Source organism: Eretmochelys imbricata, chromosome 3, assembly GCF_965152235.1.
Source record: "Eretmochelys imbricata isolate rEreImb1 chromosome 3, rEreImb1.hap1, whole genome shotgun sequence".
Taxonomy (NCBI): domain Eukaryota; kingdom Metazoa; phylum Chordata; order Testudines; family Cheloniidae; genus Eretmochelys; species Eretmochelys imbricata.
This window is the reverse complement of record NC_135574.1, coordinates 79,202,841-79,221,983: the sequence shown is the minus strand read 5'-3', so window position 1 is coordinate 79,221,983 and position 19,143 is coordinate 79,202,841.

Sequence of the window (19,143 nt, the reverse complement as noted above, 5' to 3'; positions counted from 1 at the left end):
GTGTACAGATGAATGAGCCAAGCTTAAATGTCATTCAGTGCTGGTTAGAATACATGGCATTGATAGATGAAAACAAAAATTGCCATTTCAAGTTGACCTCTTCTTGCTAAAAAAAGGCTCCCTTAAGCATGGTTATCTAACTATCTAAATTAGTCATCATTAGAGCAGAGCACACTTGGAGAAATTTGATTTTAACCTTAGGCATTCACATGAACTAGTTTTATTTCTTTGAGAAAGGTTGAAGAATTCCAGATCAAGTGTTTCGATTTTTTTGGAATTGTCACAAAATTGTATAGTGTATAATTTGTAATTTACTGTATAGCCCGATCTCTTTTGGAAAGAACATCCTTGGTGAAGCTACTACAGTAAACGTTCCACCAGGAAGGAAAAACAAAACATCTTTTCACAATCTAGATTCTTCACTGGTCAGGCTGCTGTTCAAAATGATACTCGTGGCCAAATAAGAGTTCATCATGACAATGGGGAATTCAGAACCATGAGTGAACCCCAATGATAAACCTCCAGTATGAAGGGTAGCTGATTTCTGCATGGATAACAGACCACTCTTTCTCTTGGAGATTAATGGCTTGATTCAAAGCCCCTTGAAATCAATGGAAGGAATCTTAGGATTTGGATCACTCCCTACCTGATTTGCCTCAACAGTGTGCTTAATCTCTCCAGCTTTAGGGAATGAAATCCTTGAGGTTTAAACTATACAGCTCAGCAGCATGATCTGATGCCATATGCCCCATATTTGCCAAGCATTTACATCTCCACGTTTTTGGTTGTTATGATGGATGTTGGGTGAAACCTTGTTGAAGCTGGTGAATATGACAGCCACCCTTCATTCAGGATAAATGAAATAACCAATTAAGTTCCTTTTTGGAGTAAGATAGCTGAAACAGTATGATATGCTGCTGAAAACACTCCAAGGCTGCTTAGAAACTGGGATATGGGGATGGAAGCATTTTCCTGAGTATTATTTGGTGGAGGTAGTTGTGTCTGGGAGCAGAAGCAGCCAGAGAACAAGCTTAGAAAAGCATCCAAAAGTAAGCAGACACCAGGAGAAGGACTGAAAACATATCAAAGAGAGTTGTCTGTAAAGAAGCTTAGAACTGTGAGCAAGAAACTGCCTCTTGTTGTTTGATTCCTACTGTTTTGTAAATAAACAGGATTATATCCACAAAATACCTGTCTCCATCATCAGTTGTTACTCTTAACAGAAAATACCCGTAAGACCCCAAATATTGGTTTTCCACTAGGGCCAAAAGGGGTAACCATGTTTTCAAAGTTCAGGGAAGTTTGTGTCTCATTCAGGCCTATCTACAATTGTAAAGGGCCTGATTCTCTCTTGTGACTAAGTTCCACTCAATTCAGGAGAGGGTGAAGGATGTCAGAAAGCTGGTTATGACTGCATTATCCTAAGAGCCAGTCTGCACTAATTTGGGCCTTGACAGTGTTTACAGCAACCATATGGCTGCCCTAAATTATGACAATGTTATAGGATACTGAGCCAATGGAAGATATCAAACCACCTATCTTAAGTACTTACATGGATCTCATTGCCTCACAATCTTCAACATATTTATCTTCACAACACCTCTGAGAGGCAGTGAAGTACTATTATCCTCATTTTACAGATGGAGTACTAAGGCACAGATGCCCGGAGCCACAAAGCATTGCAGTTCCTAGAAAAATCACTAGAAAATCACTGGGATCCACCAACCCTGAGTTAGGAGTCTAGGATCCCTGCACAATGAGTGGGGAGAGATAGGTGCATAACAGTGCTATCCACAAGAGCCAGCATAGTAGGTGGGGAGACGCCCAAGTGAGCCAATGCTGACAAGGGAGGGGTGTCCTAATCATAGAACCATAGAATATCAGGGTTGGAAGGGACCCCTGAAGGCCATCTAGTCCAACCCCCTGCTCGAAGCAGGACCAACTCCCAGTTAAATCATCCCAGCCAGGGCTTTGTCAAGCCTGACCTTAAAAACCTCTAAGGAAGGAGATTCTACCACCTCCCTAGGTAACGCATTCCAGTGTTTCACCACCCTCTTAGTGAAAAAGTTTTTCCTAATATCCAATCTAAACCTCCCCCACTGCAACTTGAGACCATTACTCCTCGTTCTGTCATCTGCTACCATTGAGAACAGTCTAGAGCCATCCTCTTTGGAACCCCCTTTTAGGTAGTTGAAAGCAGCTATCAAATCCCCCCTCATTCTTCTCTTCTGCAGGCTAAACAATCCCAGCTCCCTCAGCCTCTCCTCATAAGTCATGTGTTCTAGACCCCTAATCATTTTTGTTGCCCTTCGCTGGACTCTCTCCAATTTATCCACATCCTTCTTGTAGTGTGGAGCCCAAAACTGGACACAGTACTCCAGATGAGGCCTCACCAATGTTGAATAGAGGGGAACGATCACGTCCCTCGATCTGCTCGCTATGCCCCTACTTATACATCCCAAAATGCCATTGGCCTTCTTGGCAACAAGGGCACACTGCTGACTCATATCCAGCTTCTTGTCCACTGTCACCCCTAGGTCCTTTTCCGCAGAACTGCTGCCTAGCCATTCGGTCCCTAGTCTGTAGCGGTGCATTGGATTCTTCCATCCTCAGTGCAGGACCCTGCACTTATCCTTATTGAACCTCATCAGATTTCTTTTGGCCCAAACCTCCAATTTGTCTAGGTCCTTCTGTATCCTATCCCTCCCCTCCAGCGTATCTACCACTCCTCCCAGTTTAGTATCATCCGCAAATTTGCTGAGAGTGCAATCCACACCATCCTCCAGATCATTTATGAAGATATTGAACAAAACCGGCCCCAGGACCGACCCTTGGGGCACTCCACTTGATACCGGCTGCCAACTAGACATGGAGCCATTGATCACTACCCGTTGAGCCCGACAATCTAGCCAGCTTTCTACCCACCTTATAGTGCATTCATCCAGCCCATACTTCCTTAACTTGCTGACAAGAATACTGTGGGAGACCGTGTCAAAAGCTTTGCTGAAGTCAAGAAACAATACATCCACTGCTTTCCCTTCATCCACAGAATGATCTCATCATAAAAGGTGATTAGATTAGTCAGGCATGACCTTCCCTTGGTGAATCCATGCTGGCTGTTCCTGATCACTTTCCTCTCATGCAAGTGCATCAGGATTGATTCTTTGAGGACCTGCTCCATGATTTTTCCAGGGACTGAGGTGAGGCTGACTGGCCTGTAGTTCCCAGGATCCTCCTTCTTCCCTTTTTTAAAGAATGGCACTACATTAGCCTTTTTCCAGTCATCCAGGACTTCCCCGGTTCACCACGAGTTTTCAAAGATAATGGCCAATGGCTCTGCAATCACAGCCGCCAATTCCTTTAGCACTCTCAGATGCAACTCGTCCGGCCCCATGAACTTGTGCACGTCCAGCTTTTCTAAATAGTCCCTAACCACCTCTACCTCCACAGAGGGCTGGCCATCTCTTCCCCATTTTGTGATGCCCAGCGCAGCAGTCTGGGAGCTGACCTTGTTAGTGAAGACAGAGGCAAAAAAAGCATTGAGTACATTAGCTTTTTCCACATCCTCTGTCACTAGGTTGCCTCTCTCATTCAGTAAGGGGCCCACACTTTCCTTGGCTTTCTTCTTGTTGCCAACATACCTGAAGAAACCCTTCTTGTTACTCTTGACATCTCTCGCTAGCTGCAGCTCCAGGTGCGATTTGGCCCTCCTGATATCATTCCTACATGCCCGAGCAATATTTTTATACTCTTCCCTGGTCATATGTCCAACCTTACACTTCTTGTAAGCTTCTTTTTTATGTTTAAGATCCGCTAGGATTTCACCATTAAGCCAAGCTGGTCGCCTGCCATATTTACTATTCTTTCGACTCATTGGGATGGTTTGTCCCTGTAACCTCAACAGGGATTCCTTGAAATACAGCCAGCTCTCCTGGACTCCTTTCCCCTTCAAGTTAGTCCCCCAGGGGATCCTGGCCATCCGTTCCCTGAGGGAGTCGAAGTCTGCTTTCCTGAAGTTCAGGGTCCGTAACCTGCTGCTTACCTTTCTTCCCTAAGTGTTCAGCACCTGAATCTGGGCATCACAGAAACACCTGTCTCTGCTTGTGATCCACAATGGGAAACATCTCTAATGGAGTCAGACAGCTTAAGCACCTAAGCCATTTCCAGAGAGAATGAAGCAACCACAGCACCTGAAGCTGTTCTACTGTGTATAAATACTTAGTCATTGGGGCAGAGAGAGAGAGAGAGACAATATGGTCCTCTAGACTGGTGATTAGAGCACTTACTGGGGAGCTGTGAGACCCAGGGTCCAGTCCCTCTGCTCCAGTGACTCTTTATTTATACCTAGTGGAAGACCTTCAACTGGAGAGACTGAGAGAGCCCACATGAGAATAGCCCATAACTCTATGGTTAGACGCTCTCCTGAGCAGTGGGAACCCCCTGGTCAAATTCTTCCCCCCCAACAGAGGCGGGGGGGATTGAACTCAGGTCTCCCACATCCTCGGTGAGTGCTCTAACCACTGGGCTTAAAAGTTATAAGGTGGGCACTCTTCCCACCAGATCTTGAATGAGGCTCAATATGGTAAGCAGTCTCTGAGCACACCTACTGGATCAGTCCTGCAGGTGAGTTAAGTGGAAGAATATTTATTTTCTCACAGTTTATGGATCACACTGATGCTTAGGATTGGAGATAGGTGTCCAGACACCCAGAGTAAGGCAGCATTGTGCATGTCTACAAAATGGGAAATAACTGGCTAGTCAGTATTACTCCTGAAAAGGATCTGGGGATTATAGTTGATTGCAAATTGAATATTAATCAACAATGTGATACACTGTGAGAAAGGCTAGTATTATTCTGGGGTATATAAACAGGAGTGTCATATATAAGACACAACAAGTAACTGTCCTATTCTACCCAACATTGGTGAGGTCTCAGATGGAATATTGTGTCCAGTTTTGGGCTCCACACTTTAAGAAAGATGTGAACAAGGTGGAGGGAGTCCAGAGGAGAGTAACAAAAGTGACAAAAGATTTAGAAAGCCTGATCTCTGCGGAAAGGTTAAAAAATGGGTAAGTTTAGTCTTGAAAAAGACAGAAGGAGGGGGAACTGATAACAGTCTTCTAAAGTGCTAAGGGCTATTGTAAAGAAGACATTGAGCAATTTTCTCTACATCGACTGAAGGTAGGACAAGAAGTAATTGGCTTAATCTGCAGCAAAGGAGATTTAGGGTAGATATGAGGAAAGCTTTCTAACTATAAGGATATTTAAGCTCTGAAATAGGCTTTCAAGGAACTTTTTGGAGTCCCTGTCACTGGAGGTTTTTAAGAACAGGTTAGACAAACACCGGTAAAGGGTGGTCTAGGTTTACGTGGTCATGCTCAGTGCTGGGGGCTGGAGTAAATAACCTCTTGAGGTTCCTTCCAGACCTACATTTCCATGATTCTATGCCCAGAGGCAGAAACGTAGGTGCCTAGGGAACTTCAACCCTGAAAATGTAGGCAGTGAGTGGTTATCTACAGGGTTAGGTATCAGTCATGTGGGAGTTTTGTAAATCACAGTAGTATCTAAAACTCTGATTTTGGTGCCTGGATACTTTGGTGGACCTGGGCCAGAGAGACTGAGTGAGTCATTTCTAGGTAAAAGAGAGAGCCCGTAGTGTAGTATGAAATTGAACCTGGGTCTCATAAATTGTATGCCAGAACCCTTATCTCTATGCCATACTTCTTCTCTGTTTGTATAAGGAGTTCCCTTGAGAATCTAGCTAAATATTGTTCTATTTTTAAAAATAAATCCAGACTTGAAAAACAGGTGCCATCAGCCTGGATATTGATTTCAATTTCAGGCAGTAGGTGGATAATATGAATGCCAAGCTCTTCCAGTGGTTGTATGAGGCAGAAAATACTAGGAATTGCTCAGCAAATTACATTTGGTCACATATATACTTTTTTAAAAAAAATTGGTTGAATGTTAACTAAATTACGTATAAATCAGAGTTTTATTTTATTTATTTTCTTATTTATTTTAGTAACCTTATTTGAATCTTAGGAAGTATGAGCCAAAAAACTAATACCTACATTATGCTTACTCTTATGGTGCTCTAATGACTGGAATATTCAGCTGAAAGTTTGCCATGTTCATACACTTACCAGTAAGGCAACACCTACAATTAATAGACTCAGCAATTAAATTAATTTCCTATATATTCCAGTAAAATTACTCCTGTTAAACTCATTTTGCATTAATGTATATATCACTTCCTGGCTCCTTTTATAGAATTTTCTTTCAATTGCAATTCAGCTTTAATTAATGTATCATTATTTGATTGTTACCAATAAAAGTATATATGTGACTTTATATCAGAGGGGTAGCCGTGTTAGTCTGTATACACAAAAAAAACGAGGAGTCCGATGGCACCTTAAAGATGAACAGATTTATTGGGCATAAGCTTTCATGGGTAAAAAATCCACTTCTTCATATGTGGATGGACTACAAGTGGTCAGGAACAGTATCCCTGATGAAGCCATGGCACATCTGGTGGCTGAGCTTTGTGACTTTGTCCCCACCCACAACCATTTCAGATCTGGGGACAACTTATACCTTCAAGTCAGTGGCACTGCTATGGGTACCTGCGTGGACCCACAGCATGCCAACTTTTTCATGGCTGACTTAGAACAACACTTCCTCCCCTCTCGTCCCCTAGCACCCCTCCTCTACTTGAGCTACATTGATGACATCTTCATCATATGGACCCACGGGAAGGAAGCCCTTGAAGAATTCCACCTGGATTTCAAAAATTTCCACCCACCATCAACCTCAGCCTGGACCAGTCCACACAAGAGATCCACTTCCTGGAAACTACTGTGCAAATAAGTGATGGTCACATAACACCACCCTATACCGGAAACCTACTGACTGCTATACTTACCTTTATGTCTTCAGCTTCCATCCAGGACACATCACATGATCCATTATCTACAGGCAAGCCCTAAGATACAGCCGCATTTGCTCCAATCCCTCAGACAGAGACAAACAGCTTTATCAAGATCTTTATCAAGCATTCCTAAAACTACCTGGGGAAGTGAGGAAACAGATTGACAGGGCAAGATGGGTACCCAGAAGTCACCTACTAGAGGACAGGCCCAACAAAGAAAATAACAGAACACTACTGGCCCTCATGTACAACCCCCAGCTAAAACCTCTCCAGCGCATCATCAATGATCTACAACCAACCCTGGAAAATGATCCCTCGCTCTCACAGGCCTTGGGAGGCAGGCCAATCCTCACTTACAGACAAACCCCCAACCTGAAGCAAATACTCACCAGCAACTACACACCACACCATAGAAACACTAACCCAGGAACCAATCCCTGTAACAAACCCTGTTGTCTTCTCTGTCCCCATATCTTCTCTAGTGGCACCATCATAGGACCCAATCACATCAGCCGCACCATCAGGGGCTCATTCACTTGCACATCTACTGTTGTAATATATGCCATCATGTGCAAGCAATGCCCCTCTGCCATGTACATTGGCCAAACCGGACAGTCTCTACATAAAAAAATAAATGGACACAAATCAGACATCAGAAATGGTAACATACAAAAGCCAGTAGGTGAACACTTCAATCTCCCTGGACATTCAATAACAGATTTTAAAGAAGACATCCTTCTACAAAAAAATGTAAAAAACAGACTTCAAAGAGAAACTGCAGAGCTACAATTCATTTGCAAACTTAACACCATTAATTTGGGCTTGAACAGGGAGTGGCTGGATCGCTGGGAGTGGCTGGGAGTGGCTGGATCGCTACAAAAGCAATTTTCCCTCTCTTGGTATTGGCACCTCGTCATCAATTATTGGGAGTGGACCACTCCACCCTGACTAAATTGGCCTTGTTCTCCACTTGTAAGATAACTCCCTTCTCTTCATGTGCCAGTATATTTATGCCTGTATGTGTAATTTTCATTCCAAGCATCTGAAGAAGTGTTTTTTTTACCCGTGAAAGCTTATGCCCAAATAAATCTGTTAGTCTTTAAGGTACCACTGGACTCCCCATTGTTTATATGACTTTATGTAGTAGGAAGTAATAAAAATAGGAGAACAGCCAAACACCAGATTCTAAAATAAGTCTTGGCAATCAGTGGCTGAAGGTTTGTATTCTACATGTAGAAGGGTGAGCTGTCATTGTTAATGGATAGTGGGGCTAGAGGCCAGCCAAACCATGTTGCATGACATGGCTCTGCAAGTAAACAGGTATTCAAGGGAGCAGCAGACAAGCTGGGCAATGGGGGCCAGGTGTTAATCAGATAGCTTCCTCCTGAACATTATAAAACACAGCTATTGGGAGTCACCAAAAAGAAGAGAGTGAGTGTGAGTGACCAATCTACCTACCTACAGAGGAGCATTGTAGGAGATCATTGAATCAGGAGAGAGGTTCCATGGGATGGGAGTCAGAACAAGCAGGGAGACTGTGGGCTGGGGAAGCCTGCCTGAATCACAGTACAGCCCTTAGGAGGAGAATTGGGGGCGCCTGTGCTAAGGGCAAGCAGCCTGCAAGTCCAAGGACCATGGAAGAGTCTGTGGAGCAGGGATGGAACCTGGATGTGGGGGGTGGGGGGGGTGCTTGAATCACAACACAGCCCCAAGAAGGAGGGCTGTGGAACTTCTTAACCGAGTTGTGAGTAGAATGGAGTAAGAAATATTTTGCTTGTCCAATGAAATATGTCAAGATTTTGGATTTTTTTTTCCTTTTCCATCTTGCATTGGGATGAAATTAAGACCTTTTGAAGAAAGTTCTTTGTGAAAAACATGAGAGATTACCCCTACAGCCCAGACCAGTCACATGGTCAGGGCACTCATCTACAAGATGGGATATCTGGGTTCCATTTCCATTCTGCTTGATGTAGATCAGGAAGTGGTACCTGGGTATCCTACATCCCTGTTGAGTGAGCTGACTGCTGAGCTATAGACCTGGAGGACAGCTTGAACCATATTAGGCGAGTTGGATACCTGAAGGGGGTTGGGCCTGATGGGCTAAAGGAAACTGTGTTCTATAAAAGACTAATACACTAGGCCCCAAGAAAAAGGTTACCTCAAGTACCCTGGGTTGAGAATAAGGTATTGGCAGAACTACGAAGAAATGAGGGTAGGTTGCCTGCAGAGCTATGTCATGAAGATGCATAGCTTGTGAATCCATGGCACTCAAGAGAAAATACAGAAGATTATAGAAAACAAAATAGTTTGTAGCTGAAATAGTTTGGAAGCAATTTTTTTTTGGTCTATCAGATAACTGGAACTGTGATCAAACTACTAATTCCTTGATCAGTTTGGTAACTGAAGTGGCCTATATTCACTCCCCATGACAAATACTGGTATAGTAGCTCCAAGCAATGACCTCTTTAATAAAAAAAATAAAGTATTTACACACAATTGGGAAGGATATTTCATATCCAAGCTGTCATGCGGGCTGTTGCTGATAATTCAGTGCTGAAGACTGACAACTGAAGAAAGGAAAGCATAAGACTTAAGGGATGTTCTAAATGATCAAAAATTTGTGTCATGATGACAATAAAAACTAATGATTCTGTATAGACAATTATATTCCAGCACTAAGCCGAATAACTGACTAGCCTAGAATCTAATATTGACATCAAATTCATCTTGGCTACAGTACATCAAACCAATATCCTGCTTCTATTATTCCATATCTTTCCATTTATCACTGAGTGTTAGGTATATTGTATACACTACTCATACAAACATCTTCATTAAATTACTCAACTCCTCATTCAGACTCAACTCATCATCAGTCCCCGTCCTCAAACTCAGCTACCTATCACCACCCACAGCCAGAGATTTTTATTTTTATCCTGAACAACACATGTAGAGCCTCAGTGTGTCTCTAGGGTCTGTGGGTCATGCTCAGCAGCAGGAGATCAGTGATTGATAAGGTATCAACCACCCAATTTCCAGTTTTAAGGGAGGCCACAATATTTTATTATATAGTAAAGATACATAGAGCTCTGGCTAAGCATTAGAGCTGGGAGAAATTTTTCAGACAAATAGTTTTTATTGACCTCAAACTGAATTTGTTGGTAAATAAACTATTTGTGAATTCAACATGAATTTCCCAAATAATTTTTACCAGATTCAAAGAAGGAATCTGAACTTAGGTCTCCTACTGTATAAGTGCCTTAACCACTAGGCTACAGGATAGTTACGGTAGAAGGCTCTCTGTCTCTCCTGTTGAAGCTATTTCATTGTGTATAAAGAATTAAATACTCATAGGACTAGACAGGGAGTTATAGTGTGGTGGTTATGGCACTCAACTGGTGGGGGATGGTACAGATGGATTCCAGTCCCTGCTTTGGTGACTATTTATACACCACTGCCATCTCCTCCTGTGGTTTGGTTTTGTGAATGGTATTTCCAAATTTCCTTTGCTTTATATAGATATGCATGATTAAAATGCACAAAATCTAAACTCTCTCTTGTTTTGGGCCAAACTAAATATTTTGTTTGACCTGAAAGGACTTTTTAGTTTTAGTTTTGCTGAGAAACAAAACAGATTTATTTTCAAGTCAATCCAAATTTTGTTTGTTTGTTTCTGCCAGTGAATTAAAAATTGATTATTTACACAACACTACTAAGCATCTCTTTTTAAAAATGACTATACAAACAAATAAATGAGCTAATAATTACCAATGATTGGCAGGTAATTTCACTCCACTTGTAAATAGAAGTTGGTGACAAGTTTAGTGGCTAGTATATATTAAATCTCTATAACATTCCTAATAGGATGATGTACTGCTTATGCCACTATATGGGTTTACTGATTGAGCTCCACCACTTTTCTCCACTGGAAAAAAATCTGTCACAAAAACTAAGGGCGCGGGGCAGAGAGAAAGGATATTAAATAAAGAAGCCAGAAATTTGAAAAGTGGAAATGTTTAATTGCTTCTATTATCAATTATTAAACATGTAGATTTTGTGGAACCTATGTGCACAGGTATGATAAAAATGATTTTTTAAAAGATATTGTTATGCCCATAAAATTTCTTTATTTTTGAAATATTAATTCCAAAGACAAACCACCATCAGTATATTTAAGGGATGTATAACTCCCAAGCATAAAACAAAGATACTTGCCATTTAGTAAGGAAACTAATTGGCTGTGTCAATAACATTTTATTTAGCAGCACATGCTGGTAAACATACAGCATTGTGTCTGATCTATTTTGCAGGATTAAATGTCCTTGGATGTGCAAGGCATATAGTAAAAGTAAATTCTGTCATGTTTAGTTTCATGGTCCTATAAAAATGTAATTGGATGTCAGCACAACAGCTTGTAAGTTAACAATATCAAGTTTCAATAAAAAGTGGGACGTGTAACATTAAATTATTTGATACTGATATTTATCAGATTGGGTTCTATGCTCTAGTGAGCTGATAGAACCATCAGAGAGAAGGAGAGTGTTACTCTCTTGTTAGTTTGTATTTTTATTGTTGAAACCAGTTTAAAAAACACCTGCTAAATTAAAGTGTCTGTAAAAGATTCCTGAAACAGTAGTAGATGAATTACAGAAGTTAGAAGAGCTATCTATTATATTTATAAGACATCCATTGTGGTATTGTCTAAGTGCTAAGTACTGTTGTGTTTCTTCATCATTATAAATAATAGAATTCCAAAGATGAGATGGTTAGGGGAAAGTTTAGAGATGGTTTCCAGCTTCATATACACCATCCACCAAAAGATGTTGTTAACCTGACAAAGCTTTTCTGTACAAGAGTGTCACTATCCACACTGCCTTATCTGGGAAGCAGTATAGTACCCAGGAGTAAAATCACAGTATCAGACAATGAGTATTTTTTTAAATGCTATAGCATTCTTCTCATGGTTGTACAAAACCAACAGCTTGAAATGCAGGAAACAGTTAATGGACTGCCATGAGCCTAAAGAAATAGACTATGGGCTAAGCTGTCAATCCTGGAAAGTGAGCCTTCAAACTCTAACAGTATGAGGAACAAGAAATAATAGGGAAAGAAGAGGGCTTATACCAGAGTTGCTCAGACAGAGGGAGAAGACTTTTTTTCCTCTTCAGGGCTGTAGAAATTAGGTCTTGTTGTAACTAGAGGGAGGACGTGTGATGAGCCTTGGGATAAAATAGGGTTGTTTGGTCTATTATTGTTTTGGTTGATTATTTGTAACCTAGATAGTGAGCTGTCTGAGGCAGGGGCTGTTTGTCTGCCAGGTGTTTGTAGAGTACCTACTATCTCACTGTCTTAGTGAGAGTCTGATTGGGCTGTTCATCCCTTAGAGTTCTGGTTAGAGAACCAAGTGCTAGCAAACTTTTTTCACAGCTTACTTCTGGGTGCTGTGAAGAAGAGGATTGTATACAGAGGTGTGGCAGGAGAACTTCCTAAGGTTTGGAGGTTTATTCTGGATAAGCCTTGATGCTTATCTGAACCTTATCTCCTTCACACATTTGTATTATCAATTATTTCTTCTATTATTTATGTTTTTATCTATACAGTATCTGAAAGTGAGCTTCACCCATTCTACAGCAAGTATCTTCATCATCCACAACTCATTCTAGTCTCTCTTGACCCTGAACTTGCTTTCTCAATTTGGACTTGAATGTCATCCGGCTGGTGTTTATTCTGCTTGTTGGACGAAGTTGTCATGGATTCATGAGTATCACCTTAAGTAGCATGCAGACCGTATGTGAACAGACCTTTAAATCTCCAACATGCTTCATCTTAGCAATAGCAAATGATCCTAAAAGATGGAAAAAATAGTAAAAGTTCACACACATTTTCCTAATGGGCATGTATTTCTAACATTTAGGCTACGTTTCCACTACCTACCACTTTCAACAGCATGTAGTATACTTGTAGTTACATGCCACAGAGAAAAGCACATAATCTCCACCCTGAGAGGAGTAACTACGCCTGTCCACAAAAGGCTCTGGCAGAGAGCAGGCAGTGGGGAAAGGCTTCAGCTGCTCCCCGCAGCCAGAGCCTTTCTCTTCGGTATGGAAAGGTTCTGCTAGAGGGGAGGCAGTGGCAAAAGGCTCAGCTTTTTACTCCACTATCTTTCCAGATGCTAGAGACCTTCCCTGTGGGAGCTGACAACCTTTCCCCACTGCTGGAGCCTCTCCTTGTGGCTGAAAAGGACTCCAGCAGCAAGAGCTGGCAGAGCCTTTCCCCAATGCCTCCAAGCTTCTGGAGTCTTTCCCTGGGGGAGGGAAAGGCTCTAGTAGCGGAGAAGAATTAGGGGGAGCTACTCGAGCATATGCTGTACAAGCCGGCAAAAGTATTTGCAGTGTAGTCATAGCCTTTTTTGAAAATAGAGGGAAAAGAATGTTAAATATTTCACTTATTAACTTAATAGTTTTAAACAAATGACCAAAATACAGATCGATCAATATTAATACAAAGAGTAACAGAGGTTGTTGAATACTAACTATAGTTCCAGTCTTGCAAACAGGTATGTAGATACTTCTATGTACACTACTTACGCATTGAAGTCAAAGACATTACTAATCTCATATCCAAAAGTGATTCCAGGATCAATGTAATTCCTTATTTACACTAACTGTTAAAAAGTTACTAACAGATATGGTAGATTATCCCTCACTTGTCTTCAAAACAAGACTGGATCTGTTTTTTAAAAACTCTGGTTCAACCACAAGTTAACAGGCAAGTTCCAGAATTACTGGATTTAAAAATGTATTGCTTGTGTTATACATGGATTCTGAATATATTATCATAATTATCCTTTCTGGTGTTATTAAAAACTATGAAAAATCTAGATATTGTACTTCATTCATTGATACGTGGAAAAGTAAAACTGAAATTTAAAATGTTTGGACCTATGCAAGACATGGCAACTGGCATGGACAATCTAAACCTTTGCCATGAACTCAAATGGAACACCTTAATTTTTTGATAGTTTCAATCTCCTTGTTATCCATTTTTACATAATCCAATTCTGGATCACAAAGGGCGTCATCAAAATACCTATTACAGTACTTTTGCCTGACCACAATTAGGAAGTATTGACATCTCAAAGGACACCGGTTCTTAGGAGACCCACCTCATTTTGCGGTGAATGGTTATGTAACTGTTGAAGAAGTGTGTAAAGTTTTGGCCGCTTATCAGAATGGAAATGAATTTGTGAAGATTAAGTCTGTCACAAACAGTGATGCACAAAGTATGAACACTGAGAATATAACACTGTTTGTATGTGAGATACAAAACTAATATGTATATTTATCCAACTGATCTACACAGTGGACCTTGACTTCTGCCTTGGAAGATCAGAGAACACATTGTGACATTGCACTCCATATGTTTTATGGAAATATGCTTATGAGTGTGAATATAATTTAGCTGGAATATGCTTTATGCAAAAGGTCTCTAGTAAGGTATCATTACAAATCTTATAATATACTGAGTGTGTTCACCCTATTTGTATGTATGTATTCTTGCATCTGAAGCTAGAAATATGAAGTATAACTCTGAAGTCCTATTGTAATTATGGAAAGTATGGACCATTAATGGTGGTTTGGAAGCTTGATGGCTCTCATTGACTAGGACAATTGGTTGTAAATGGCTCTGTTTACTTGCAAACCTCCCTGGATACATGCAAACCAGCCCTGGAAGAATGAAGAATGAGGTCTCACAGGACATGTGACCATGTCACCTGATACTGGAATCCATCTTAAACCTGGTGCTTTTCCATTTAGAAGAAGGGGTGGGGACCCAGAGAGACCAAAGGTTTCCGCCTTGTGCCAAAGCTATAAAAGGGGGTAGAAAAGAACAAAGTGTTACCAGTCACAAGAAATCCCCTAGTTATCACATGAGCTGGAACAAACAAGGACTGTACCAGGGAAAGGATTGGGCTCAGATTAGGAAGAAGTCTAGTCTGTGAAAGAAGCTTATTGGAACATCTCTGAGGGTAAGATTTTACCTGTAAACAGTTTCTTAATGTATTAGGCTTCGACTTGCATGTTTTTGCTTTATTTTGCTTATGACTTATTTTGGTCTGTCTGTTATTACTTGAAACTACTTAAATCCTACTTTTTATACTTAATAAAATCACTTTTGTTTATTAGTAAACCCAGAGTAAGTGATTAATGCCTGGGGGAGCAAACAACTGAGCATATCTCTCTATCAGTGTTATAGAGAGTGGACAATTTATGAGTTTACCCTGTATAAGCTTTATACAGAGTAAAATGGATTTATTTGGGGTTTGGATCCCATTGGGAGCTGGGTGTCTGGGTGCTGGAGAGAGGTGAACTGCTGAACAGTTTTTGGTTAGAATATCTGCAGCTTTGGGAGCATGGATCAGACCTGGGTCTGTGTTGCAGTAGGCTAGTGTGTCTGGCTCAACAAGGCAGGGTTGTGGAGTCCCAAGCTGGCAGGGAAGACCAACTCAGAGGTAATTCCAGCACATCAGGAGACAGTCCAAAGGGTGTCTCTGTGACCGAACGCATCACACACGGCAAGAATAACACTGGAACAATAATAAAAACAGAACATTGCTTTCATGAAAATACTATATTATATTATTGAGAGCAGATAGGAGATATGTGCTGCAATTAATGAATAGGTAAAAACAAGAAGGTGAATTCTGCCCACAGTCTTATCCTTGCAACCCATTGAGTTAGCTGGGGTTGTAATGATTTGACTGGACAGAATTTGGTCCAGACACTATTAACCTACTTGCTTCATCTCCTCTTCCTGCTTCTTATATGATGATACCCTTGAACATGCTCCCTTGTAGCATGGTTTGGCCATGCAACTTCTTCCTCTCACTCTTGATGTCTTGCAATGATTTACTCAGACCTGGAAACAGACTCTCTCTTCCCCCTCTCCCCTTTGTGGGGAACTCATTTTTTTTAACTCCTAGTACAGAGTACAAAAAAAAAAAAACACACCTTTTCATTAACTACTTAAATCTAATCCTTCTTCTGGCCCAGGGACTAATGCCAGCCACCATTGTCTCCCATGTTCAGAAGTTCCTAGCTCTCCTCCAAATTCATTATTCTTAAGGAGGAGTCCACAGCCTTTCCCCAATATGAGTTATACTTCCAGCCAACTGTAGTCCTTGGTCAACTTCTGCCCCACTACTCTCTTTTATTACTCCTTTCACCTGTCATCTTGGAGAGGTGACCAGACAACAGTCATCCTCCTAGTGCCTGGACCATATTCTACCCAGTCCAATCATTGCCACCCCAGCTAAATCGATGGGTTGCAAGGATAAGACTGAAGGCAGAATTCACCTTCTTGATTTTACCTACTCATTAATTGCAGCACCAATCTCTAATTCATTGCATGACAAAATTATTTGAACTGCACAAGAATGAAAGGCACTACATGCAGTTTCTTAGGTTTTTTTAAAAGGTGATTGATATAGGAAAAGTAATCTGGATATGTAGTATTTGAAAGGATAGTAAATGAAAAGATTTAATGACTAAAGTATCAAAGACAATATTGACTAGTTTTGAAAGTTGATCTAATCAGTTTGCACTCATGATGCACTCGAATGGCAATGAATTTGAAAATGTTAGTCAACTGAAGCACTGGGTTTCTATGGAACACGTGGGTTGAACAAAAGCATTTGCTACATCAGACGTAATCAAGATTAACCTATGTAATTGTTGGCCACCCAAAATAGAAATTAGCAAAAATTATTACTGTAATTTTAATATGACTTTTTAATAGAATATATCAATGAAATTATTAAATTGCGGGGATATATTTATAAAACAGAAGACAGAACCTGCTGGGGAATATATTTAAGAAGGAAATAGTTATTCCACTGTTCACAAGATGATGATACTGTACTTGCAGGAAATATCAGACAGGACCTTTTTCAGTTTTGGGAAGCAGAGACCTGAAGCCAACTTCATATTTTAGCTTTGATTTTCTTTTCAGGTAAGGAATATTGTGGTATTGTCTTCCTTAGTGAATCCCGGGCAATGGAAAGGAATGAAACAGCTGAACTTCTTATGGAAAATATGATGTGGAAATATGGGGGAACGGTACCAAAGATAATGTTTTTAAGTAACTGTGTTAATTATTAGCTGTGCAGTTGGTATTTGAGATTGTAATACTTTTTGCAGGATCCAAGATTAGACTGATTATTTTTAGTGTCTGGATCGTATGTGTGATACTAATTTGGGAAGAGGTTCTGCCCATTGGAAGCTTGGGGTGTGAAGTAGGGAAGTTCAGGAAATCAAATTTATTTTGCTACTACCCTGGGAGGGTTCAAATCTGGCAACACCTCTAATGAAGGGCTCTGCCTCTGAGGAACAATAGGGCCAGTGGAGTACACTATTCTTCCACGTTCAGTCACTTCAGACAACAGCATTGAATTTCATTTAATCCTTCTGATATTTAAAGACCAAAAATAGCACAACTGCAAAGTGATTGAGGGGTTTGTTGATTTTTTTTAAACTTAGTAAACTTGACAGGAAGATCCATCTATAAAATATATTTGAGTTCCTGAAGTTACTGTACATATAAATATCATTCCAGGCTGCTGGGTTTCTCAGAACATATGAAGTATACTTAAAACTTTCTCGGTTAAGTGGCTATGTATTACAGTATCTTTTTAAAAAACATGGCGGGGGTGGGAGGGAGGAATGTATGCGAATTGTGTGCACGATTGTTGAGTTTTTTCAAGAGAAGGCAGAATAAGTTGATGCTTTTTATTGTCTGACACCTCTCTCCCCCACGCACACACATATGAAAGTGTGTTCATGAAGTATGGAGAGGAAAATCCTTGCTGCTTTATTGGTCAATTCTTCAGGACCTAAAGGGTGGTCTGTGGAGCCATGGCTTGTACTCACAGAGCACAGTGAAGTTCTATCCTGCCTCCTTTGCTGCCTAAAAGCTTTCCTCACTCATGTGCTGAGAGGATACTGTTAGACTGTGTTCAGTTACATTGTGTTACAGTATCCTATGTTGTTTTACTAACCTTTGCATTTTTGCCTTCTATCACAAAAAGTAATTTGCATTCAAAGTATAAGAATAGTCTTGTAATTATTCCAGTCTTCAGACTGGTGCTTCTATAAACTGTAACACTCTGGCTGACACCTTGTGGGGAGGTAGGAATAGCGTAAGGGTCTACTATCAATCAAACTTTGAACCTTCACCTGGGATATTCTTTCCAGTGAAGATGTCAGCATGTGACCAAAAGCAATGGGTGTCATTTCACCCTCTAAGAACTCCCACTATCATCATCTGTTAAACACAGATCTGGTTAAAATGGAATTTTAGCTGGCCTGACACCTTACAGCTTGAAGGTGTTGGTTCCATACTAACTTCAGAGTTATACAATAAATACACAACCTCTTCTTGTAGTCTAGAAGCAGTCATGCTATTCAAGATGTTTTCCTGTGGTGAAAAGATCAGCCAACCTCTTTATTTTATACCAGCCAACCTCTTTATTTCAATCAAAATTCAATGGCTGTAGTTTGCAGGATGAGATGATCACTACAGTTCTTAAATTAAAAGATATTTAAGGAATTTATGCACTCTTCCCTTTTGTGACCTGTGGGTGAAAATTAATTTGTCTGAATAACAAAGCTACTTTTGGTTATTTTTAGTTAAAAGGTATTATTCTGTTTTCCATTAAAAAATGGAGCTCTACAGTGCCTTTTTACTGTATGAAACAGTAAATCCCCATATACAACAATCCTGAATATTACTGTAACCTCCATCCTGGCTGAAGTCTTTGGAGGTGACAATGAATCTTAGTGATTTTCTCCCCTGTATTCTTCCTTTTCTCCTCCCCTTTTAAACTGTTCTTTTTTGTGTGCTTAAATTTTGGGTTGTTTTTAAATAAAAGTGGATGTAGGACCACCGTATTCAAAAGCTCTCAAATATCCTCAGCTTTTAAGTATTTGATAGGGAGGAGTTTGTTCTTTAGGCACATGCTTATTTTTATAAATATGGTGGAGGTTTGTGGCTCCTTGCAACATTTCAGTTTTGGGTTAAACCAGGAGTTACTTTTGAAAATAAAGTGTTTTGTAAATTTTTCATTATATTTTGAGTTGCTAGAAAGATTGATCAATAGCATTCTATGACCTCGTGAGGTTTTATTTAATATTAAACAGAGCTCACCACCTCT